At 46.8% G+C, this 27,742-nt stretch overlaps 1 protein-coding gene across 3 annotated transcripts in view; it reads right to left on the reverse strand.

The window, feature by feature from the left end:
* casz1 (castor zinc finger 1) overlaps positions 1-27,742 on the reverse strand; it is a 497,282-nt gene that overhangs the window by 147,462 nt on the left and 322,078 nt on the right. The gene's annotated exons all lie outside the window — the stretch shown is intronic.

The raw sequence follows: 27,742 nt of genomic DNA on the forward strand, positions 1-27,742 counted from the left end.
CGTACTTTCCTCTGCTGCACTCAGCAATTTCGGTTTCTGCCTCCTCAAATCGCAAGGATTGTCAAATTCAAATTAGTGCATCTCACCCACAGATCCTCAGTGCAATTTGCTTCAACCTGAATTTATGTAGCGCCTTTGCTGTGTCACAGGAGGTACTGGCCATATGATCAAAAAGGACAGCCTGTATTTTAACGGGTGCTTGAAAGGAGAAAAGTGAGGTGGAGAGGATTAGGGTGGAAATTTGAGAGTTTAGGGCCCCGAGAGCTGAAGGCACGTGCCGGAGTGTTGGAGTGGTTAGACTCAGGGTCATCGAGAAGTCGGGTGCAGTGGATGGGGTTGTGAGGAGAATAAACTGGGATGAGTGTGAGATTAGCACCAGTGGATGCCTGAAGGTTGGCATGGACTCAGTAGGCCTGCTTCCATGCTGAGGCTTTGTAAGGTATTGGTCAGATTGCACTTGGAGTATTGTGAGCAGTTTTGGGGCCCTTAGCTGAGAAAGCAGGAACTGGCATTTGAAGAGGATCCAGATGAACTTCACGAGAATGTTCCCAGGAATGAAAGGGTTAATGTATGAGGAGTGTCTTATGCCTCTGGGCCTGCACTCGCTGGAGTTTAGAAAGACGAAGGGGGAGCCTCATTGAAACCTATCGAATATTGAAAGGTCCAGACAGAGTGGACACAGAGAGAATGTTTCCAGTAGTGGGAGAGTTAGAACCAGAGAGCACAGCCTTAGAACACAAGGACCGGCATTTAGAACAGAGATGAGGAGGAATTTCTTTAGACAGAGGGTGGGTGAATCTGTGGAATTCATTGCCACAGACGTATGTGGGAGCCAAGTCCTTGGGTATATTTAAAGCAGAGATAATAGGTTCTTAATTAGTAAGAGTGTCTAAGTTTACGGGAAGAAGGCATGAGAATGGGATTGAGAGGGGTAATAAATCAGCCATGATGGAATAATGGAGCAGACTCGATGGACTGAATGGCCGAATTCTGCTCCCGTGTCTTATGGTCTAATTGGATGACGTGGTTTTGTTGGGATGGAAGTGCCTGTTAATGTTCCGAATCCCGAAATAAATGGAATGACCAGTGATGTGTAGCTAGTGGAGGAAAGCGACAGGAGAAGGTGCCTCCCCTCTGTCAGTGGTAGAGGGCAAGTGGTACTCCTGGTGGCTGGCAGACTGGACATCACTCAGTGTGGGGAGCTCCGGTTGTCGCGCTAGTGAGCAACCGTTGTTACCTGCTGAATTCCTGAATCAAATCGTGACGACACCACTGTCCTTCACCCAAACGCGGAGAGAGAGAAAAAAAAACGCTTCAATAATTGAGGAGTTCCAAACAGCACATGTTCTCAGTACAGAATTGAACTGAAACTCTCTGACTGGCAGACATCTGCCTTAAATAGGAAACCTTCTTTTAACACACCATCTGTGCTCCAGGCTCTGTGTACCTAACGATTTGTACAAGGGGAAATTCATAAAGTTTATCGATTAAACATTATTTTTTTTGCTGTGGGGAATTATTTTCTTTCCCAAACCACTCAGGAGAGTTTTCTGAATGGGAAGCCTGCCTGAGTGTTATCACACTGACCATCTGTGAAAAAGTGCCGCACAGTTGGAGAGAAAAACACGTGGATAGGTGTAAGCAGGCGATGGAGAGCTCACCGCCTGCGTTTACAGGCTGGGTGACTATTCACTGCTGCAAGCAACAGCAGCTCGAATAGCCAAGGTGGCTTTGAAGAGGGGACTGGCTGTCGGTGTTGTAACAATACACAGATGGCTGAATCGAAACTTGTCAAGTAGTACGCTTATTCTCCCTCCTGTAATAACATTCCGTTGTGTCAAGAATTTTCACACAGTCTGAGGCACACTTTAAACAGACGTTGAAGATGCAACAGAAGGATTAGAGGGGAGCCGAAAGAGACATTTTTCACCTGGGAGTTGGTGAGGGCTTGGGAGTCATTAAGTGTGCATTCACTTGGATGAGTACCTGACACACATTCTGTGTGAGGGTTTCAGCCAGAGAGCTGGATGAGGGGATTGATGTGAACTGGTGGGGGAATGCCAATGTCCCGGAATGGAAAAGGCTACAGAAAGTGGTGATTCAGAATCAGGTTTAACATCTCCGGCATATGTCGTGAAAGTTGTTTTGCAGCAGCAATACATTGCAATACATAACAATAATTCACAGTGAGTGTATATCTATTAAAAAAATTAAATTAACTAAGTAGTGCAAAAATAGAAATTAAAAAAAGTAGTGAGGTAGTGTTCATGGGCTGAATGACCATTCAGAAATCGGATGGCAGAGGGGAAGAAGCTGTTGCTGAATTATTGAGTGTGCACCTTCAGGCTTCTGTACCTCCTTCCCGATGGTAGCAATGAGAACAAGGCCTGACCTGGGTGATGGAGGTTCTTAATAATGGATCGCTTCTTGAAGATGCCCTGGACGTCCGTTGAGAACATCTGCAAGGATCACTGCCACAAGAAAGCAGCATCCATCATCAAAGCAAACACCAGGTAATCTGCAGATGCTGCAATTTCAAGCAACACACATCAAAGCCGCTGGTGAATGCAACAGGCCGAGACCCGTTGTCAGGACTAACCGAAGGAAGAGTTAGTAAGAGATTTGAAAGTGGGAGGGGGAGAGGGAGATCCAAAATGACAGGAGAAGACAGGAGGGGGAGGGATGGAGCCAAGAGCTGGACAGGTGATTGGCAAAAGGGATATGAGAGGATCATGGGACAGGAGGTCCGGGAAGAAAGACAAGGGTGGGGGGAAGCCCAGAGGATGGGCAAGGGGTATAGTGAGAGGGACAGAGGGAGAAAAAGGAGAGAGAGAGAAAGAATGTGTGTATAGAAATAAATAACAGACCTCTTCGTCATCAAAGACTGCTTTCATCCAGGCCATGCCCTCTTCTCGCTACTACCATCAGGCAGGAGGCATAGAAGCCTCAGGACCCACACCACCAGGGTCAGGGACAGTTATTACCCCACAACCGTCAGGTTCCTCAACCGCTGTAGATAACTTCACTCACCACAAACCTGAATAATTCTACAACCTGCGGACTCACTTTCAAGGACTCCTTAGAACTCAAAACAGAACCTGCAGATGCTGGAAATCCCAGCCACACACGCAAAATGCTGGAGGAACTCAACAGGCCAGGCAGCATCTATGGAAAAAGGTACAGTCGATGTTTGGGGCCCAGACCCTTCGGCAGGACCCTTCGTCATGTTCTCAGTATTATTTATATTTACACAGCTATCTTCTTTTGTACACTGGTTGTTTGTCCTTCTTTGTCTGTTTATGTACAGCTTTCTGTAAAATTCTATTGTATTTCTTTATTTTCCTGTAAATGCCTGCAAGAAAATGAATCTCATATATATGGTGACATATATAGTTACTTGAATAAAAAATACACTTGGAGCTTTGAATAACTCTACCTTGGCTCGCATTAATGCAATAGTCACCTTTCAAAGTCGAAGACGATAAACAGAGGAATTTCTTCTCCCGGCCTGACAGAACACTTACTGAAAGCTTAGGTCACCAAGAAGCAGACGGCAAAAATCCAAAGGTCCCTGAAGGCCAGTGAGCACATTCGGCCTAGTCGGGGAGGATGGAGCCTCTTGGTTAAAACGTTAACAAGACCGTGGGCTCCAGCAGTCCCGGTTCAACCCTGACCTCCGTTGCTGCCTATGCGGAGTTTGCGCGCTCTCTCTGTGACTACCCTGGTTCCCGAAGGCGAGTGAATTTTTAGGGTGATTGTTCCCCCTCCCCGCCAACCCCGTGAAGCCAAGCAGCAGAACCTAGTGGGAACTGATGAGAATAGGGGGGAGATTAAATGGGATTAGCAGAAGTGAAAGGTGAAAGGTGAAATGTTTAAGGGGAACATGAGGGGGATCTTCACCGGGAGGATGGTGCGAATGTGGAACGAGCTGCCAGTGGAAGCGGTAGATGCAGGTCTGATCGCAACACTTAAGAGAAATTTGGATTGGTACATGGATGGGAGGGGTATGCAGGGCTACGGTCCGGGTGCAGATCAAATTGACTCGGAAGATTAACAGTTCAGCACAGACAAGATGGGCCAAAGGAACCCCGCGGAGTCACAGGCAGAGTGTAAAAACTCCATAGAGACAGTGGTGCTATTGAACCCGGGTCGTTGGCGCTGTAATAGCGTTACATTAACCACAATTTGACCGTGCCGCTCCTAACGTCGGACATCAGTTGTAAGACTATAGGAAGCAGACCCCCACCCCACTGGTTATCGATACCCCCACATCCTCGCACCACCCACCAGGCCCTCCCAACCCTTTATACAACCGTAAGGCAGAGAAGCAGAATAGTTTGGCCCATTGAGTCTGCTCCATCATTCAATCATGGCTGATTTATGATCTCTCTCAAACCCAAGCTCCTGCTTTCTCCTATTAACCTCCGATGCCCTCACTAATCAAGAACCTTCACCTTCCACTTTAAATACACTTAGTAATTTGGCCTCCACAACTGGCAGTGGTAATGAATTCCACAGATTCACAACCCTCTGGCTGAAGAAATTTTTCCTCATCTTTGTTCGAAAAGTATGTCCTTGTATTCTGAGGCTGTGCCCTCTGGTCCTAGACTCCCCCACGATAAGAAACATCTCTCCATATCCACTTTATCCAGGCCTTTCAATATTTGCTAAGTTTCTCTTTTTTTTTGGTGTGCGCCTGCATGCGTGCGAGTCTGTGCGTGTGCATCTGCGTATCCCTGCGTGTGTCCGTGATGATGTCTTTTTCATGGCTTTTACAAGGCGCGGAGCGAGAGAGAGACTGTGTGGCGTGCCACTCCTCACACAAGACATTTCCCCAGTACTTTCCCTTTATTTTATGAGGTTGAGTTGCGATCTCAACACTCAACCTGGCACGGATGGAAAGCGTACTTGGAAGTGGACCCGACTAGTTTTGAACCTGGGAACCTCCGTTCACGGGTCCGGCGCCAATGTCGTTGTGCCACCAGCCGGCCTACAATATTCGCTAAGTTTCAATGAGATCCCCTCCTCATTCTTCAGACCTCCAGTGAGTACAATAAGGTTATAATAACACAGATGATTCAATAAGGCCCAAACTGCTCAACATTTTCTCGAAAGTCAGTCCCTTGCACCTTCTCTGAACAGCCTCCTTAGATATCATGTCACATGTCCTATTATTCCACCTGCCCTTGCAGTGTAGAAGGGAGCCATTCCACCCCTCAAATCTCTGCTGACTCTCAGAGCAGTCCCATCAGCCTCACATTTCCCCGCTGTACTCCCCCGTGCATGTCTATCAGCCTCTGCCACACATCTTGCAGTAGCCGACTGATCTGACACTCAGCACATTTTTGGGATGTGGGGGGGGGGGGAATGGAGCGCGTGCAGGGAACCCGCGTGCCCATGAGGAAGAATCAGAATTAGAATCAGGTTTAATACCACCGGCTCATGTTGCGAAATCTGTTGTCTTTGGGGCAGCAGTACAATGCAATACATAATAATAGAGAAAAAATTGTGAATTACAGGTAAGTATATTAAGTAGTTAAATTAAGTAAGTAGTGCAAAATCAGAAATACGTAAAGAAGTAGTGTTCATGGGTTCAATGTCCATTCAGAAATTGGGTGCAGAGGAGAAGAAGCTGTTCCTGAATCATTGAGTGTGAACCTTCAGGATCCTGTACCTCCCTCCTGATGATACCAATGAGAACAGGGCATGACATGGGGGTGTGGGGGTCCTTAATGATGGATGCTGTCTTTTTGAGGCATTGCTCCTGGATATTACATGATGAAGCTGACTGAGTTCACAACTCTCTGCAGCTTATTTCGATCCTGTGTGGTAGCATTCCCACCCCACCACACCAGACAGATAGCGCCAGGGATGGGAATCGAACCCATGTCACTGGAAGTGTGAGACAGAAACTTCACCAACTGCACCTTTGTGGCGCCTAAATCAGGAGACTAAAACGGTACAAGGTACTCAACAGGACTTCCCTACTCTTATACACCTTTTCCTTCACAACAAAGGCCAACATTCCATTTGTCTTCCCATTTTCATCCTGTCTTGTTATTAGTTTAGTGGCTTGAAGTGTTCCTTGGAGACACGATAGGGCACTGAACAGCCACATCTCCTGCTTTTCACTATCAATGAAATAGATTGGGTAAGTGGAAGATGGATTCTTTCATCCACAGTCTCAAGAATAATGCTGCGACTGTTTAACACGGTAGCACACTGGTTAGCGCGATGCAGTTACAGCTCGGGGTGCTGAGTTCGGAGATCAATCCCGGCGGTGTCTGTGTGGAGTTTCTATGTTCTCCCTGTGAACCGCGTGGGTCTCCATCGGGTGCTGCGGTTTCCTCCCACAGTCCAAAGAGATACCAGTCAGTTGATCATTGTCGATCGTCCTGTGATTAGGCTGGGGTTAAATAGGTGAGCTGTTGGGCCTGTTCAGAGCGGTATCTCAAAAAAATAAATATATAACACAGAAGCATCTTTAACCCAAAGCGAACCATCACAGACAGTCCAATTTTGAGGAAAATATTGTTCTTTTGTCAACTTTGAATTTTGATACCAACCAGCCAAGTCATTGACTCTGATAATGAAAGCACAACCCCTTATAGAGAACTTTCAGACTGCAAACTTCAACCAATTTTGAGGTAAACTACGAAATTAATGTTATAAATAAGGCCAGGTAAATATAAAATAATTCACTCTAATTTCCTGCCTCGATATGCAAATAGCTTACTGAAAGTAACGAGACCCATTTTAAGTTCTACTTAACTGATTTGCCTTTTGTTAGAGTCTGTACGCCTTCACTTAGACTAAGTAACGTATAAATCACCCTTGCTGGATGTTAACATCAAGCCCACAATTCAGTCATCAATCTGCCTCCCGGTCTCGTTGAAAACAGGAAAGGAATATTGTTATCAAGAAACAGTCATGCATTAAGCAACGAGCAATCAGTACAGGAAATGATGCCAGGTTGCCGTGGTAACAAAAGCCAAACTGATTTCAGACACACACTACCTTTGAGGAAAGGTCACTTATTATTGCCGTAAAACAACGTGCCTGGCTACTGTAACAGGAAGCAAAGAGAGAGAAAAAAAAACTTCTGGTGTTGTTTGCTCACACTGATCTCTCGGAACCACTGGCCCATGAGCCGTGTTCACACACCAGCCAGGCCAACACCTGCCAAGCCAACAATCTTTGCCCCCGCTACCCTTGTTCCAATAACAAGACTGAATTATCGCCCCCGGGGTGGGGAAGAGCCCTAGTTATTGTGGGAGCCATGCAATGTCACCATGCCGTGCTTGTTGGCAGGTTGCTGGGCAATTTAACCCTAACCTCAACTCGCCCTAAACCGTACCACAACCTGGGACTTGTTTCCTTCCTTAATCTGGATCATTTGATGCTGATGGGCTTGCCTTTGGTTAAAGATTACACAGACTGAAGTCACTAATTCTGGCTCCCCTCTTATCGCTTCGCTTCTCCTCACCTGCCCATCACCCCGCGCCCCTCCCCCGTGCTCCTCTCTTCTCCTATCAGCTTCCTTCTTCGTTAGCCCTTTATCTCTTCCACCAATCACCTCCAGCTTCTTACTTCATCCCTCCTATCCTACCCATCCACTTTCCCCCTCACCTATCCCTTATCACCTGCCAGCTTGAGCTCCCCCCTCCTCCCACCTTCTTATTCTGGATTCCTCCCTCTTCCTTTGCAATCCTGATCAAGGTTCTCAACCCAAAATGTTGACTGCCTGTTCCTCCCCATGGATGCTGCCTGACCTGCTGAGTTACTCCAGTATTTTGTGCATGTGCATCCCTGCTGGTTCGACGTCAGTGTTTCTTCCTCACAAAGGCCTTCTCCGCACCCTGCCTCTTGCATTCCCCGGTTAGCTGTGGGTTCCCTCCCCCTCTGAGACAGGGGACTTGTGCACAACATTCTCAGCTGGCCATGAAGGTGTGCAGTCACAAACAGCCACACTGTCAGTGGTACTGTACTCACAGAATACTGTGCTGCGGCTGTATGAGGCATTGGCCAGACCGCACTTGGAATACAGTGAGCAGTACGGGGCCTCTTATCCAAGACAGCATGTGTTGGCACTGGAGAGGCTCCAGAGGAAAGTCAATGAGGATGAACCCAGGAATGAAAGGGTTAATGTATGAGGAGTGTTTGATGGCTCTGGGCCTGTACCTGCTAGAGATTAGAAGATCTTATCGAAACCTATCAAATACTGAAAGGGCTAGATAGTGTGGACATGGAGAGGATGCTTCCAATGGTAGGGGAGTCTAGGATCAGAGGGCACAGCCTCAGAACACAAGGATGCCCCATTAGATCAGAGGTGAGGAGGAATTTCTTTAGCCAGAATGTAGTGAACCTGTGGAAATCACTGACACAGGCGGCTGTGGAGCCCCAAGTCATTGGGTATATTTAAAGCGGAGGTTGATAGTTTCTTGATTGGTAAAGGTGTCAAAGATTACAGGGAGAAGGTAGGAGAATAGGTTTGAGAGGGAACATAAATCAGCCATGGTGGAATGACGGAGCAGACTCGATGGACTGAATGGCCTAATTCTGCTCCTGTGTCTCATGCTGCCAGTAGTGTTCTTGTTTTAAACTGAGACCTTGGCTGCACTCCCAGGTATTTTTCTGCCTATTTCATCGAGGAACAACAGTGCCTTAGCCAATTGTTACTCAGGGAGTGAAAGGAACTTAAATTTCTCATCTGTGTGGTATGATTGTATCACTAACAGTCAATCAAACGTGTTCATACTGCCCCTTTACAGTGGCCATTTTCTAATTGGTCTACCACCTTGCTTTCATTCTGTCCTTAGCCACCATCAGTCAAAGTCACAGTTAGATTTGTCAAAGTGCGACCCTGAGATTCGTTTTCTAGCAGGCATTTACAGGAAAATAAAGAAATACAATAAAATGTATGAAAAAAACTATACATAAATAAAGACTGACAAACAACCAATGTGCAAAAAAAGATAACCTGTGCAAATAAAAAACAAACAATGCTGAGAAGATGAGTTGCAGAGACCTTGAAAAGTGAGTCTGTAGGTTGTGGAATCAGTTCAGAGATGAGGTGAGTGAAGTTATCCACGCTGGTTCAGGATCCTGGTGGTTGTCGGGTTATAACTGTCCTTGAACCTGGTGGTGTGGGACCTAATACTGTCTTGGTTTGATCCAAGTGAGAGGAAACCCGACTCACTTAAACCCCGGCGAGAGAGGAGGTCCACGGCCGAACAATAGCCTTTCCTCCTGTCCTGTGTCAGGAGAGGGGGGGATGGCAGAGGTTCAAAGAAGCTGATGAGGGAACCCAGTACTCAAAGAGTTACATAAATGTTCGATTAAAAAAAATTCTTGATGATATATTGTTAACGGCAGAGAAATGATTTATATAAAATAAGAACGATGTTATATTGTTATCTTAACATTACATTTTGATGAAAAGCAGTCATGTAGAACATGACTGTAAGTAATTAAGGCAATAAAATAGTGAAATGTGTAATTGGGGTAAAAGAATTTCAGTTACAGGAGTTTATCGTTAACTGAAATGAAAAAGTCACAGTAGGTTTTCAATTTTTGAATGTTGAAATTACACCTTAAATTATCGCCAGAAATTATACCTCAGAAGCCAGGTCAATCTGACAATAAGATACTGTTTTGATTTCTTTCTGAGTCATTTCTCTCCATTCGGATCTGGAGTAACAAACATTTTGTTCTCCTTTACACTTGTGTACTGACGAATGACAAGAAACCCTCTTGAATCTTAATCTTTTCAATTCTTTCTTGACTTGATGTGAGGTAGGGCAGGGCTAGCATTGCTCCTTCTCATCGGGGTAAAAAGGGGTGCAAGTGATACCCTTTTATTACCCTCTTGAGAGGTGTGGACATCACTGCATGGCCACACTTAATGTCCACCCCTGAGGAGGTATTGATGAGTTGTGGGCTTCACCTGATGACAGGAATTATTTTACACACAGCAAAAGGAGCAGCGTTTGTGGAACAACCACAATCTCGTCAACCTGAGGAATGGCAATAAAGTTCTGTCCTATTCTACTTTCCTCCAAAAAGACTACAATTATGTTGAGGTTTGGAGGCTTGCGTGCCTTAGTGACCCAGAGAGCTATGTTGGCTAGAGAAAGGACTTTATGCTTTGGCTCTTGGTAGGGATACCCATGCCAAACAGGTCAAAGGGTAGAGGCCAAACTAAGAGGCCTCCAAGTTCGGGGGTTCAGCTCAGGGCTAACAAACCGAACTGATAAGATAAAGTTGTGACAGAAACAACAATGAAGAGTTCTTCTACGTCTGAGTGTGGTGGTATTCCTGAGTCTCTTGCATGATTGACAGTAGTGAAAACTGTGAGGAAGCTACTGATGTTATGAAGGAAATCCTGAACACTGCTAGAGATGGGGGACTTTCGTTACTGCTCTAAATACCAGCAGTGTATTGAGCAGTAAGTACTATTCTATTCTACGATGCTTGGTGTTAGAACACTGGGTGTATCTTTCCCTGCTCTTTAGAGTGGGGCCTCAGTGACAGTGGGCTGCAGAAAGGTATTGCGGCCCCCCCCAACTCCCCTGGTGCTGTAGTGTCTGTGGGATAGCTTGTCACAGAGCTGTGACTGTCACCAATCGAGCCACTATTCAATCTCAGTGTTTCATGACAGACTGAGGTAGGTGAATCATAAGCTCAAGAGATTCTTCAGATTCGGGACTTCCGGTTATCACATTCCCCCCCCTCCGCCCTTTCTTTCTACATTCCCCATCCTGGTTACCTTCCTACCCCTTCTCTTCCTCTCATATCTCTCTGGCTCTCCCTCTCCTTCCCCTTCTTCCATGGTCCACTCTCCTCTCCTATCAGATTCCTCCTTCTCCAGCCCCTTTACCTTTTCTGCTTAGCACTTCCCAGCTTCTGACTTCATCCTCTGCCACCCACCCACCTTCCCCATCGCCTGGTCTCACCCACCACCTGCCAGCTTGTAGTCTCCTCCTCCCTGTTCTAGCTTCTGCCCCCTTCCTTTCCCATCCTGATGAGGGGTCTCGTCTGGAAACGCTAACTGTTTGTTCCCCTCCATAGATGCTGACTGGTTTGCAGAGCTCCTCCAGCGTTTTGTGTGAGGCAGAAGAAGCAGTTTGGTGACTTACTTTGAAGCAAGCAGCAAGCTCGTTTGCTTGGCCAGTGGTGGGAAGGGCCGTCCTTGCCAGATCCCTTCACACGCACACGGCTGCAGACTCAGCTGCCGCAGAGGTGACAGATGAGACCTTCGCCTGTCTACCTCTTAAACAGCTGCTTGCCGAGACGGTCTGGAAGGAGATGGGGTGGTCTTTTTTAAGGTTCATTCTGGACGCCTGTGGTAACGCAGGTGTGGGCAGCGCAAGTTGTGCATTGGTATGCTCGCTCTCTCTCACACAACACATATTCTCGGGTTGGTGACAGACGCTCTGTGTTCTGTCAGAAACTCTCAGGGAAGGGTGGAGAGCTGAGCCTCATGGACTGATGGATCTCTACAGGCCGAGGGAGGGGCTGTAGATCGGTGCAGCACCTGCGAGGAAAGACCGCAGTTCCAGGCCGTGTCCTTGCCGGACACCAAGAGGCTGGAACCCAGATGAGGACAAAAACCACGAGAGTTTGCTCGATAAAGGAATATTAATGTCATGCTGATGGTACACAAATTGACCGAGGTGGCTTATACTGAGAATGGTGACGTGAATATACTGCGTTACAGATCCGTGAATATTAACAGCACACTAATGTGTTAGAAAACAAGATAGTGTAAAGATTAATGACCTTAAAGATTAGCTTTATTTGTCATATCGCGGCCTGAGGATTGTGCTGGGGGCAGCCCACAGGTGTCGCCACGCTTCAGGCACCAACTCACTAACCCGCACGTCTTTGGAAACCAAACGGTCGTAGGGAGACCGCACAAACTCCTTGCAGACAGTGGTGAGAAATGAACCCCAGTAATGTGTTAGGCCAACTGTTCCGTCAACGTGCCTCCCTGTAACACCCCTGCAGAGCGTCTCCGAGCGCCTTCTCGGTGGGAGCCTCTTTTTTTTAATGGAAACACGTTGGGTTTTGCTCCGGACTGCTTGAAGCAGGGTCCGTGTGTTTTATGAGCGAGTCCTTGCAGAACGGAGACTTGCTGTGCTCTGATTTCCCCACTGGCCAGTAGGGGGCCTCCCGCCCCCCTCCTCTCCCCCCCCCCACTCCCTCCCTCCCTCCCTCCACTCCCCTCCCTCCCCCCACCGGGCACAGGCAGCTGCAGGGGCTTTCACAGGCTCGGGTCCCCCGCCTCACCTCGCGTCCGCAGCCTCTGTTCTCTCATCGTCCAGCTCTGCCGACCCCATCCCTGACGGACCCCTTCGAGGGCAGCATGCCCCTAGCTGGGCTCTGCACCCCGGCCTCTGACAAGTTCAAAGCCCCCCTCAACGTCCTGTCCGGAGGCAACTTCAGGACACCCAGGGTCACAAGTATCTTTGGCGCTGTGGAGTTATTCCTACAGGGGCCTTGGTGCGTGTCCAGGCCTCCAAAGAAGTTGATTATCTTTAAATTAAAAAAAGGACCGACACAGTAGCATAGCGGCTAGCGTGACGCTATTACAGCGCTGGCGACTGGCGTTCAATTCCCATTACTGTGTGTGAGGAGTTTGTTTGCCCTCCCCCTTGACCTTGAGGGTTTCCTCTAGCTGTTCCTCTTTCCTCACGCAGTCGAAAGACGCGCAGGTTGGGATAGTGAGTTGTCGGCATCCTCTGTTGGCACCAAGGTCGCGGAGACACTCGCGGGCCGCCCCCAGCACATTCTTGGGCTGTGACGCGAACAGCGCAGTTCACCATGGTATGTCCATGTGAGAAAGGAAGCTAATCTTTAAATCGTCATCTCCGATTTCCTCCCGCATTCCAAAGACGTACAGGTGAGTAGGTTAATTCGTCTCATGGCTCTCTGGCTGGAAGGGCCTGTTAACGCACTGTGTCCGTAAATCAAACAAAACTTAGCCAGGTACAATAACGCACTTGACACCAGCTTTTCCTTCCCTCCTGGAAACCCACGAGCTGGTTTACTTTCGAGTAACTATTGTGTAAAATGAATGCTAACCCTGGTCATGAACCCAGTGGCTTGTCTCTCGAGGAACCCGCACGCCAACACTGCCCGCAGAATTAACCCTCTCACTGCCGCGGTCGAGCGCTGTCGAGCGGACGTCCCTCTCGTGCCTGGAAAGACGGTAAGACCCTGCGATCCTGCCGTGCGGAGGGTGGTCCGCAGGGAACGCCATGTCCTGCTCTGGTATCACTAATCCACACTCGCCCCGCGCTGTCGGAGGTGCGGACTTTCAGATGTCCCGTTAAACTGAGGCGGGGTCCTGCCCACTCAAGTGGATGTCCAGGTCCAACCACACTGATGTCACGGCCAAGAAAGCTCACCGATGCCTCTGCACTCTCAGGAGGAGGATAAAGAAATCTGGCACATCCCCGCCCAGTTTGTATCGCTGCACCATAGGAAGCATTCTGATACATTCCAGCTTTAGGGCAACTGCACGTGGCCGCAAGAGACTACAGAGAGTTGTAGACACAGCGCAGCTCATCGTGGAAGCCAGCCTCCCCTTTACCGACTCCCTCAATACTTCTCGCTGCCTTGGTTGGGCAGCCAGCGTAATCAAAGACAGCATCCACTCTAGACATTTTCTGCTCTCCCCTCTCCTGCTGGGCAGAAGATGCAACAGCTTGGAAGCATGTCCCACCAGGATGAAAGAGAGCTTCTGCCCCACTGTTGGACTCCTGGCCTCACAACCTACCTTCTTATGATCTTGCACTTTACGCTGCACTTTAATTCAGTAGCTTTTATACTTTATTCTGCATTATTATTGTTTTACCTTACTCTATCTCAATGCACTGTGTAAAGATCTGATCTGTATGAACAGTATGCAAGACCAGCTTTTCACTGTACCTTGGTACATGTGACAATGATAAACCAATACCAATTGGTTTATAACCAAATCCCAGCCAGATAACCAAATCCCCGCCCTGGGTTACCGTGGTTAAGAAGGGGTGAAGGACTCCCACCTCCCCAGATATGCTATTATTACAGCATCCAACAGTGATTGTCCTGTGATTAGGCTAGGGTCATGTCTGGGGGATTGCAGGCCGGTGCAGCTTGAAAGGGCAGAAGGGTGTATTCCGCACTGTTTCTCAATAAATTCAGAAACAGATAGATAGATAGATCCTTCAATCAATATCACTACCTCAGATGTTCTGGTTATCATCATGATTCTAAAGGTTAGAGAGATCTGAAGGTGAACTTTATTTGTCATGTGTACATCAAAACATACAGTGAACTGTGTCGTTGGCGCAATCAAATCAGCGAGGATTGTGCTGGACTGCCCGCTAGTGGCGCCACGCCTCCGGCGCCAACATAGCATACGTGTAATATACCTACCCTAACCCATATGAATTTGGAATGTCCAACCCACGTGTACTTGGAATGTGGGAGGAAACCGGAGCATCCGGAGGAAACCCACGCGGTCACGGGGAGAACGTACAAACCCCTTACAGGCGGCAGCAGGAATTGAACCCTGATCTTGCAGCTGGCACCGCAATAGCATTAACGATCACCGCTACCCCACTGTGCCACCTGCTAACACACGATCCTGCTTGTGGGATCTTGCTGTGCCCAGAACTGGTGGCCTCATTCCTTGCATTTCTACTTGCAAACGAAACCACGCTTCCCAGAGGGTTAACTGACTGCAAACAGTTTCAACTGGGATGGGACGGTTGCTATAGGAATGCAAGCTCTGATTATTAACGCTGCCCTTTCACGGCAGCAGGGAAGGCGTGCTATACTCTCAGTGGAGTCTCGTTCTCAGCGCCAGCAACCGCAGGTCCTAGGGGTGGCACGGCAGCATAGTGGTTAGTGTAATGCTTTACAGCGCCAGCAACCTGGACTCAATTCTGTAAGGAGTTTATATATTCTTCCTGTGAGCGCGTGGGTTTCCTCCGGGTGCTCTGGTTTCCTCCCATAGTCCAAGGACATACTAGTTACTTGGTAAATTGGTCACAGGGGTGTAATCGGGTGGTACGGGCTCGTTGGGCTGGAAGGGCCTGTTAGCATGCTAAATAAATAAATAGGCGTGTATATCCGAGGGTCAGCACATGCATGGTGGGCCGAAGAGCCTGTTTCTGGGCTCAAACAGCTCCATCCCATTTCCATTCACGTGAGGCAAAGAAGTTTGGTGAAATTTGAGTTTACTGTCCATCCTCTTGGGCAGTGAAGAGCCAATAACTCTGGAAACCTGTCTGGGCAAACAGAACAGACCAAACTCGGCCAAAGACCCGAGCAGACCAGATGCCAGGGGAATACGTAAAAAAGTTGGGGGTGTTTGCCGGGCATCAGGACGGACAGTCGTTCTTAAGTCAACCACGATCGAATTAAGTGGTCACTCATATCCTTCCCTGCCCTTGTAACCTCGCCGTTTCCACACTGCCTGCCATGTTTATCTCCAACACAACAGCTCGTACACTTAGTTCTCAGCTTACAATGAGCAAAATCTCCTTCTTCCCCCCTCCACCCATTCACCATTTTTCTGAAAGAAAGAACAAGTGCCTCCCACAAAGGAGAGAGCAATAGGGATATGTTTGGAGCACACTAGTTCTCAGCTTATAATGAGGAAGATCTCCATTATCCATTGCACCATACACTCAGTGGCCACAATATTCAGTACACCTGCTCGTTAATGTATTTATCTAATCAGCCAATCATGTGGCAGCAATTCAATGCATAAAAGCATGCTGACATGGTCAAGAGGTTCAGATGTTGTTCGGACCAAACTTCAGAATGGGGAAGAAATGTGATCTAAGTGACTTTGATTGTGGTGCCAGACGGGGTGGTTTGAGTATCTCAGAAACTGCTGATCTCCTGGGATTTTCACGCACAGCAGTCTCTAGAGCTTACAGAGCATGGTGCAAAAAACAAAAAAAAAATCCAGTGAACGGCAGTTCTGTGGGTGAAAATGCCTTGTTAATGAGAGAGGTCAGAGGAGAATGGCCAGAATGGTTCAAGCTGATAAGAAGGTACAGTAACTCAAATAACCACAGCTAATAAAGTTGCCACGAAGTGTAACTTTCTGAATGAAAGGGAAACATTCGGAGGACCCGGCAGGTTCGAACTCCTGAGTATCCCCTCATCTTTTCCTTATTTTCCTTCACACTTCCATCATCTTTTGCTTTTGTAGGAGACAATAAAATCAGTGAGCGCCTTTGCTGGGGCTTGTTTAATCTTGTAACACAGAGGATCAAAATGTGCGAGAAACCTCAGTGAAGAGAGAGCAGGAGCTGCGGAGGCCCCTTAAATCCATATCGGATGTTTCAGTGCATTGCCACTGGACAAGTTCAGAGATATTTATGCACTGAGCTCAAAAAGCTCAGCAAACACAACAGACGACACGCTGTCATGTCTTGAAATCGGCGCATATTAATTACAACCTACGGGGAAAGGTTAGGCTTTTAAAATAACAAGCAAGGTGACTGGGGGAGGTGGGGGGGGAGAAAAAAAGTTTGTGAGCGCCAGTGATAAATATTTGTGCAACTCATTACAATATTGGTATTAACAAAATGCTTCTCAGTCCGGTGCCTTCACTGGCTGACGGGATGATATTTCAAGATTCAAGATTCAAGATTGTTTAATGTCATTTCCCGTACACAAGTATAAAGGAGAACAAAATAATTGTTACTCTGGATCCAATGCAGCACAAAAAAACATAATAAGATAAAGAACACAATAAATATAAATACATTAGAGAGTGTATATATATAGATTGTATGTCCATAAAGTAACACTAGTCACAGGAGGGTCTGTATACAAGGTGACTCTGACGGGAAATGATAAAGTAGTGGTGGTTGGGGGTGTGGAGGGGTGGGTTAGTGGGTGGAGGTGTTGATCAGCCTTACTGCTTGGGGAAAGTCACTGTTTTTGAGTGTGGATATTATGTAGCCCCCTCTCTGATGGGAGTGGGACAGACAGTTTGTTCTAACAGGCAATGCTCTCTTTACAGGCTGTGTTGAAGTTTTGATGGATTTAGCACTCCCACTAAACTGGATGACTTTCCACGCTCACTCCCGCCACCCCTCTCTGCTCTCCCCGTCTCCCTCTCAACCTGCCCCCACCTTAAAACTTCCGGAAATAAGGCAGTCAGGGGGCTCTACCTCCCCTCCTCGCCCCTGGTCCTTTCAAAATGCCCTCCCCAAAGCCCTGCCATCACACGCAATCCACTGCCTTCTCATCAATCCACCCCAACCTACTTCATATCAAAACACACCAATACATCACCCCCCACCTCCCTCCCTCCCCTCTCCTGCCCACCAGTCTAAAGCATGTCCTAATCCAGGCCCACAGGAAGGTCACAACAAATGGTTTTCCGATTCGCTGCCACTGAAATAATTTTGAGTATTAAACCCTGAATCTGCACTTTCTGTCCTGAAAGCATCTCTAATTATTCCTGTGTCCTTGGGACAGACACCGATCCTTCACTGAAACAAACCCCCCCCCCCTCCCCATCACCAATCTGTTTTCAAAGCATGTCTGTCCTTTATTAAATTGTTTTCTTTTCCACATTATCAGTTACCATGGCGACCTCATCTCTCGGATTATTTGAATTTCATTATATCTATTGATTTGGGAGCATTTCATCTTTTTTATTGTTTTTCTGTCAATTTTGAAAACGAATAACCATCTAATTTGCGTCAGTGCTGATTACGTTTGTCCCTCAATAGAGGTCGGCAGCTGTGCCGCGGAAACAAATCAATGAAAAAACATCATAAAACTCGAAAGTACAATCTGCAGGAAATGGGTGACATTCCACGGTTGCCATGGAGAAGGCATCAAAATTTTGCTTTGTTGTAAATTTTAAACCTGCTTACTTTGGTTAATAATTTATGTAATTTTAGCATTATTTATAAATTTTTTAATAAGAAGCCTGGAGCAAAGTGGCCATTAACAAAACACACAGCTGTCCGATCGCTCGGCACAGATCAATTTCATTTTTATGACATGATAAAATGCTTTTAAAGCAATTTACACAAATATGGAAAATTTTTTAGCGACTTCATTAATTCATAAGGGGGGCAGGAACTCAGAAAACAAGAAGATGGTCTGGACCTAACTGGAATGGACTGAAAGTCCTTCAAACAAGGGCATAAAGTTTCAGCCCTGATGCATGCAGTCAAAGGCAATTTGTGATGCACCACAACAATTTTTGCAGAAAATAACAGTAACGGTGCAGCTCACTTGTTAGCGTGTAAATGCATACGACTATCAACTATACGGAAATTCCAACACCCCCCCCACACCCCCTCCCTGCCCACAACCACCATTAAATGCCTGGGACTTCCTTGGGCTGATTTTTTTTTAGGAATAGCAAGCACAGGCTTATTCTACTATAAGTTTTATTGTTTAAGGATGACTTTCTTTAGAATGTTCAAACTTATGAAATGGCTAATAAGAGAGTGCAGAATTTTAAGGTGATTGGAGGGAAGTATAGGGGGGGTGTCAGAGGAGGCTGCTTTCGAGGGGTGGTAGTGGAGGCAGATAGATTACTGGTTTTATGAGGGTCTTAGACAGGGATAACAGAAAAATGGAGGAATATTTAGGAAGAAAGGGTTAGATTGATCTTAGAGTAGGTTAAGTGGTCGGCACAACACTGTGGGCCGAAAGGCCTGTACTGTGCTGTAATATCTGTGTCTTTACTCTGCGTCACTTTATCAGTCAGTGCCAGGGACTTTCTGCCAGCTTGGCTGTTCACTCGTTACGAGAAAGAAGACCATTTGGCTCTGCGTCCCTCTGAGGATTTTGGTGTCCACCCTGCCTCCGCGGGACCCGCTCACTTGTCCTGGATTGCTCATGCCCTCTCAGCACACACCCGCCCTGGTGCTGTGCTGTCTCGCCAGGATTCCTTGCTGCTGGATGGGGAGGCTTGAGGGGCTGAATGGTCAACCCCTTCTCTCCTCGGCACTCACTGCCCCCGGCCGTTCCGAAGGTGCCCCGGTCACTGAGTCAGACAGGATGAAGGTTCATCAAATCAGAGGCAGAGAGAGAGCAGACCAGGTAAGAACAGCAGATGTCTTTTCCTGAAATACCTTAGGAAGTCTTTAATCCCAGTTTTACATCTGTTAGCTTTTCTTTTTCTTTTCTAGAATTTATTTAATTAATTGATTTAAAATCGGACAGCTGTCAAGGGGGGAGCGGGTATTCGAACATGTGGCTGGATCAGCCACCCAGGTTGTGCATTATTAACCTCGGAACATAGACCACAGTGACCTGGCTGTGATTGACCAATTTACCTCTCCTTCAGTTAGGACTGAGGATTTCTTTGCCCCAGGAGATGGCGAAGGCAGCACCCACCTCTCGTTGAACCTGGAACAACACACGAGATGCTGGAGGGGAGGCAGCGTCGATGGAGGGAAATGGACAGTCAATGTTTCACAATGAGACGCTCCATCAGGAGATTGTATGTCCTTCCCGCGAACGCGTGGGTTTCCTCCCATGGTCCAAAGACGTACCGGTTAGTAGGTTAATTGGTCATTGTAAATTGTCCTGTGATTAGACGAGGGTTAAATCGGTGGGTTGGTGGGTTGCTGGGCAGAGTGGCTCGTTGGGCTGGAAGGGTCACTGTATCTCTAAATAATAAAATAAAATACAATAAACCATCTCAGCCCATAACGTCAGCTGTCCGTTTCCCTCCACAGATGCTGCCTGACCTGCTGCGTTCCTCCAGGACTTTGTCAGTGTTGCTTGGAATTTCTTCCAAACTGATTGACAACTTAAGTCATAAGAGTAACACAGCAGAGAACCAGGCTATTTGGCCCATTGAATCCATGCTGACAGCCATTTTTACCTTTATCTGCACAAATTCCCCTTTACCTTCCTCTTAATTCTACTGCTCACCTACACACTAGAGGGAATCAGTAGTGGACAATTTCTTATTAAACTGTGTGTCTTTGAAATGTGAAAAGGAATCCAGAGGGTCACAGAAAATACGTGCAAACTCCACATAGACAGCACCGGAAGTCAGAATTGAACGTGGATCACTGGATCTGTGGGGCAGTGTGTCTCCACCAGCTGAACCACTACGGAGAACGTAATAAGCAGGAATCTGTACAGTTCCCTTGAACATGAGGACAACGGACTGGGTTAGCATGTGAAGGACCTGGACAGACAGCTTGGGGAAAGAACTGATTTGAACAAATTCAACCACCTTCCTTCGGCCTCCAGCTCTCTCACCAATGCACAGGGAGCAATCTGGGAGAGTGTCAGAGACATCCACTCTAACACTGAGCGGCATTTCAATCCACTGTGTATTAGACTGTCACAAGGGCGAGCAGACACAGGAGGGTGAGTGGCACACTGGGACCGCTAACAGAGGAAGTGCCTCAAAACTCCAGTGACCTGGCTTTGATCCTGACCTCGGCTGCCTGTGTGGGGTTCAGGCGGTCTCCCCTGTAGGTTTCCTCCAGGTGACCCTACATCCCCAGGCTTCCATTAGCTACTTGGCCTCCGTAGATTGACCCCGATGTGTAGATTCAAGATTCAAGATTGCTTAATGTCATTTCCAGTACACAAGTGTAAAGGAGAACGAAATAATTGTTACTCCGGATCCGATGCAGCACAGAAAAATGCAATAAGATTAAGAAACATGAATAAAAACGCAATAAATATAAATGAAGGAGTACAGGGAGATTGGGGCTGAGAAGGAAAATGGATCAGCCATGATGAAATGGTGGAGCTGATTGGATGGGCTGAATGGCCTCATTCTGCTCCTATAGCCTATGGTCTGAATACATAAGATAGCTTATATACACAGATTGATTGTATGTCCGTAAAGTGACTCTGACATGAAATGATAAGTGATGGTGGTTGGTTGTGTGGAGGGGTGGATTAATGGCTAGAGGTCTTGGTCAGCCTTGGGGAAAGTAACTGTTGGGGAAGGTGAGTGACAGAATAAGAGGGAAATTAAATAATAGGATTAGTGTAAACGGGTGGTTGGTGGTCGGTACAGACTCAATGGGCCAAAGGGCCAGTCTCCCTTTTGTGTCGTTCTCAAACTTGACAGTAGCTGCGCCTCCTCGAGATTAAAGTTTACTTATCACGTATACATGGAGACATACAGCAAAATGCGTCACCTGTGTTAACAACCAATGTACCCAAGTGTGTGCTGGGGACAGCCCACAAATGTCGCCACACATTCCACAGCCTTTCAATAAGGCCATGGATACTCTCTTTCTTCTACCTGTCTGCCCCCGCATCCTTAATTCCCTTGATTCCTAAAACTCTTATCGATCTCAGGCACGAATATATTGATTGACTGAACCTTTGCAGCTTTTGAGGACAGAATTCCAAGGATTTACAAAAACTGAGAGCAGCAATTTCTCCTTAAACGCTGACTCCTTATGACAACGATCCCCGTTCAGGTCCACAATGCCATGCCGAGTGGTTCCTGACTACCTGCTGCCTTGCCTGCGAGCAAATAAAGGCCAGCAAGGTTTAACGAGGTGACCTGTCACAAGCCGAGTCTGACCTCCCTACCTTTGCTCCCGCCTCACTCCCCCTGCCCAGTCTACCCCGGCGGCCTGACAGCCAAGATGTGATTTAATGAGTACATCATTTTGAAATGAAACACCTCGGAAACCATCAACAGAGATTAATATCAAAAACAGTCTGAGGTCTCTCCTTGCATTTTAATATCACTTCAGTGCCGGCAGCTGGATTAGACGAGGGAGCTTTGAGGGTTAACAATCCCCAGGGGTGCTATCAGTGCGAGAGACAGCAGTCACTCGGGTGGTGTTCCGAGCTGAAATTTGACAACTGGCCCCTAACTGACTGACAGCCGACCTTTAATGAGATTACTGTCGATAAACAGATTGTGTCCCTTTTCTCTGCCGTGGAATGACTTTGCCTGGGTGTCACTAAAAATTAATCTGGTGACGTGAAGGACGTTGGAAATCGGTTCTGTGTTCTTAAAACCCCTTGCACCCCTCATGTGGACGGCCCTGGTACCCAGGTTAATCGTGGGAAGCTACCAACCATCAGTAGATTCTTAACGAACATCTGCGTGATTCTTCGCAAGTGTGCAAGTAACACTCAATATTGTGGATTTTTAAAGTGCAATTTAACGTGCATTTATATGGCCCCAGTATCACAGGGACAGGAGGTCTATTCAACACCCCTATGCTTGCCCAATTACATAGGTATACAACAGTACAACACAATACAAGCCTTTCAGCACACAGGGTTTAACCTACTCCAAGATCAATCTAACTCTTCCCTCCTAGATAGCCCTCCTTTTTTTTCATCTGTGTGAGTCTCTTAAATGTTTCTAATGTACCGTGCTGAGCATTCTAACTGGCTGCATCACTGTCTGGTATGGGGAGGGGGGTCTACTACACAGGATCGAAAGAAGCTGCAGAGAGCTCCATCAAGAGCACCAGCTTCCTTAGTATCCAGGACATCCTCAAGGAGCAATGCCTCAAAAAGGTGGCATCCATTATTAAGGACCCCCATCACCCAGGACATGCCCTCTTCTCATTGATACCATTCAGGAAGGAGGTACAGGAGCCTGAAGGACTGAAGGCACACACTCAGCAATTCAGGAACAGCCTCTCTGCCATCTGATTTCTGAATGGACATTGAACCCATGAACACTACCTCACTACTTTTTTCCTTAAATTTTTCCACTGCTTATTTAATTTAACTGTTTTATATATATACTTACTGTAATGCATGTTTTTTTTCTATTATTATGTATTACATTGTATTACTGCCGCAAAGACAACAGACTTCATGACATATGCCGGTGATATTAAACCTGATTCTAATTCTGATTCTGTATCTGCCTCTACGAACACCACTGACAAGGCATTCCACACACTCACTGCTCTCTGTAAAAAAAAATACCTCTGACATTCCCCGATACCTTCCTCCAATCACATTAAAATTATGCTCTCGTATTAGCCATTTTTGCCCTGGGGGAAGTCTCTGGCTGTCCACTCAATCTATCCCTCTTATTATCATGTACATCTCTATCAGGTCGCCTCTCATCCTCCTTCACTCCAAAGAGAACAGCCCTCAACCTTTCCTCATAAGACATGCTTTCTAATCCAAGCAGCTCTAATGGCGAGGTGGAGATACGTCGCTACCAAACGAGGTGTAAGGCGCTCCTTCCCTCCGCTAGCCTGCAGGTCACTTGCTTAGCCCCCCGATCAGGATCATGTGAAGCCATGGAAGTTGGTGGTGGATTGTATGAGCAGCCGGTGCAGATCACAAGTCCTGGTTATGCAACCACTGACACCAGTCAGACAATCTTTGAGGAGTATTGATAATGGCTGGGGTCACCCATCTTATAACGACACTGCCCAGAAGAAGGCAATGGCAAACCACTTCTGTAGAACAAATTTGCTAAGGACAATCATGGTCATAGAAAGACCGTTAATCGCTCAAGTCATACAACATGGCACATCGTGATGGTGATGAATCCAAGCAGCATTCTGGTAAATCTCCTCTGCACCATCTCTAAAGCTTCCACATCCTCCCTTTACTGAGGTGACCAGAACTGAACACAATATTCCTAGTGTGGCCTAAGCAGTGTTTCACAGTTTCCCACAGAGCAGTGGGAATGAAATATCCAGCCCATCGTGCACTCTGCTTCTGGCGCAGAGTGATAACTCGGCGGATGATTTTAATGGCTTCAGTTTTGCATCAGCCACACATTGTAGAGCTAGTCTGCATTCTTTTCCGAAATGGAGAAGAGGGGAGGGGGATCTGGATCGGAATCAGAATCAGATTTAATGTCATCAAATGTGAAATGTGTTTGTTTTGCAGCACAGTACAGTGCAATATATAAAATATACTATAAATGACAGTAAGAAATATATAAATAAGTAGTTCAAAAGGACAGCAAAAGTAGTGGGGTAGTGTTCATGGGCTCAGGGATTCATGGGATCTGCCTCTATTGGTTCTGCACATAGCTAATTCTACTGGCATCAGGCCAATTAAAAAAAAACAATCCAAATCTCTGGGAGCAGAAGTGACAGAAATTCCTTCCTTGCAAACCTGAGTTCGCCTTGTTTGGAAATGCAGTGGGTCCCAGTCTCTGAGGGAGGCCCTTTATCCGCCTCAGAAGGTACAATGCTTGGAAAAGGACCTCTAAAGATGCCCCAGTCTGGAACGCAGGATACCACCCCCCGACCCACACAACCGGCCCAAGAACATCACTGACAGCTTCGGTTTGCCAAAGTGCTATCTGCTTTCCAGACGATGAGCAAAGAGCAAATATCTAATGTATAGTTGAGAACTCAGGGGGAAATATTGATGTATGTAAAGATAAGGCTCCTCTTACAGATGAATGATACTGTGCTGTAGAAGGATATAGAGTTCTGTCCTCAGTTCTCTGCAGTGAAAGTTGATCCATTTAGGAGGATTCCCCCATCATTTTCCCGTTCCATTGGCAGGGTTCACAATCACTGACGGGATGCGGGCATTTATTACGTCCCAGCTGCTCCTTGAGTTGAGTTACTTGGAGATACAGCACGCCACGGCCCCTCCTTGCCCAACGAGCCACAGTGCTCAGCGATCCACCTATTCAACACTAGCCAACTTTCAGCCGGAACATCTTTGGAACATGGGCGGAAACCATAGCAACCTGAGGAAAGCCACGCACTCACGGGAAGACAGTACAGCGGCCACCAGAATTTAACTCCTGGCTCCGCAGCCCTGGGCTGTAATAGCGTCTCGCTAACCGCTGAGCTACCGTGGTGCCCTTTGAACTCAGTGATATCAGAGGGAACTTGCTGTGACCACAGGGGCAAGTTCCAGTGACAGTGAACCGTAGACATCAGTTACTGTTCCGTGATTTAGTGGCACACACCTAATGAAACAGTATTCTGTCCTCAAATAACATTTATATGGGCCTGCTGCGTTCACCAGCTATTTTTATGTGTGTTACATTTATATGGGATTTTGTTTTCCGTCCGTAATAATCAGGGGAGCCCCAGAACTTCAAAGTTCAAAGTAAATCTATTATCAAAGTACATATATGTCACAACTATTACTCAGAGGTTCATTTCCTTGCGAGCATTCACAATACAAGGAAGCATGATAGAGTCAATGAAAAACTAAACACTAAGACGGACAAACAACCTTTGTGCAGAAGACAACAAACTGTGCAAATACAAAAAAAACAAGAAGAAGAAGTAGAGAAAGAGAAACTAGAAACTATCCAACACATTACAGGATCCTGCAGCAGTTTAACTCAATCTGATTACCTACACAGGCACAATCAAGTGGCAAACATCATTCACTAAAATCTTGCTTTAACATACAAACTCAAAAAAGACAGCATCCCTTACTATAAATACAAGCTTGATCCAGTTTTAGAGTCAGATTCCTACAAATTATATTAGAACCTATCCATTATTACAGATAGGACAATCTATAATAACCATCCGGATATAATATTACAGGATAAACAAGCAAGAACAACTTACTTAATAGATATAGCCATTCCAAGCACACATTACATACAGAAATCAATCAGTGAAAAGCACCAGAAAATCCTGAATTAAAAGAGGAAATTGAAAGACTATGGAATATGAACAGGGTATACATTGTTCCAATAGTAATATCTACATCTGGTATAATCCCAAAGTCACTACACGATAGCATTAAACAATTAAGCCTACACAGCAATATTTATGTAAATATCATCACAAAACTACAATACTAACTACCACGAGAAGGGTCCGACAGTTCCTAGCAATTGAGGAATGAGTGTGGTTGGCTATGTCCTTACCTCAGGTTTTACCAGCTTAAGCTGAGAATTAAAAACATAATAAATAAACAGTAAATGTAGAGAACAGGAGTTGAGAATGAGTCTGTAGATTTGGTGAGATATAGACAAGGGTACAGGTAGATAGGGATGGTGGTGATGATTTAGTGGGTGTTGCAGACGGTGTCCAGGAGCATGTAAAGTAAAGAGAAAGATGAGCTTTATTTGTCACGTGTACATCGAAACACACAGTGAAATGCGTCATTTGCATCATCGACCACCACGGTCTGAAGATTGTGCGAGGGGAAGCTCGCAAGTGTTACCATGCTTCGACACCAACTTCGCATGCCTTCAGCTTACATAGAACACAGAAAATCTACAGCACATTACAGGCCCTTCGGCCCACAATGTTGTGCTGACCATATAACCTACTCTAGAAGCTGCCTGGAATTTCCCTACCGCAAAGCCCTCTATTTTTCTAAGCTCCATGTACCTATCTAAGAGTTTTTTAAACGATCCTGTTGTATCCTCCTCTATCACCTTCGCTGGCAGTGCACCCACCACTGTCTGTGTGAAAAACTTACCTCTGACATCCCCCTTGTACCTACTTCCAAGCACCTCAAAACTATGCCCCTAAACTTAACTCGTATGTCTTTGGGATGTGTTTTGCAAGCTACAAGCAGGGTATTGCAGTGTCGGGGTATGTAGGGATATGAACTGTCTAGGGAATATGGATAGTTGGTAGATATGGAGGGAGAGGGACTGATCAGAATTTTGGGGGAGGGGCAGTCAGCTAAATTGATTCCACAAATTTAGGGGTATTGGAGATGTAGGAAGCCCAGGGCTTGGGGGTGTATGGAAAATCCAGCAGTGCGAGGGAGTGAGGGGGATATAGAGAGTTGAGAAGTGAGGGGGATAGAGAGAGTCACGGAGTGAGGGGGATAGGGAGTGTTGAGGAGTGAGGGGGATGGGGATAGGGTGAGTCGAGGAATGAGGGGGGATAGGGAGAATGGAGGAGTGAGGGGGGATAGAGAGAGTCGAGGAGTGAGGGGGATGGGGAGAGTAGAGTGAGGGGGATGGGGAGAGTCGAGGATTGGGGATATGGACAGTCAAGGACTGAGGAGGATATGGAGAGTTGAGGATTGGGGGATGCGGAGAGTTGAAGAGTGAGGGAAATATGGAGAATTGGGGGTGAGAGGGATAGGGAGAGTTCAGAGGTGGGGATGGATATAGAGAGCTCAAGGGGCAGACAGAGTTCAGATGTGGGGAGGATGGAGAGTTCAGAGGTAGGGGAGGATGGAGAGTTCAGAGGTAGGGTTGGATATAGAGAGCTCAAGAGGCAGATCGAGAGTTCAGAGGGCAGATCAAGAGAGATGTGGGGAGGATGGAGAGTTCAGGCGTGAGGACTAAATGGAGAATGCAGGGGAAAGGGGCTGAAAATGAGGACCGAGAAGTGGGGGGGGGGGGTGCAGAAATATGGAGGCCCAGGGAAACCGGGAAATATAGGGACTATGTGGGAACATTCTGTGTCTGTGTCGATATTGTGCTCTCTGCCGCCAGGATACTGGAAGCACCCTACCCAGGGGTAACCCCACATACAACTCCCTGCCAGCAACCACACACCTACCCCTCCCTGCCAAACATGCCCAGTACTGGAGGCAGGCAGCCTCCCAAGTGAGTGTGGGGGAACGGGACAGAGGGCACCGAGATCCCCATCACTCAGTGTAGCCGGAGCGGCCCCCCCTCCCTGTTTGCTTGCATTTCTCCCCTCTCACCGGAGGTCCCTAATATCACAGAACATGTTGGATCAACAAAATATAATTGTATCTGAGAAAGTGATCTATGTGCCAAGCCCTCCCATCTCCAATTAAGAATATTAATTTTTAATAAGCTTCGTCACATTGTTGATGCAACCAAAACGAGCAGGAAATAAACGATAATAAA

Source organism: Mobula birostris, chromosome 27 (genome assembly GCF_030028105.1).
Source record: "Mobula birostris isolate sMobBir1 chromosome 27, sMobBir1.hap1, whole genome shotgun sequence".
NCBI lineage: Eukaryota > Metazoa > Chordata > Chondrichthyes > Myliobatiformes > Myliobatidae > Mobula > Mobula birostris.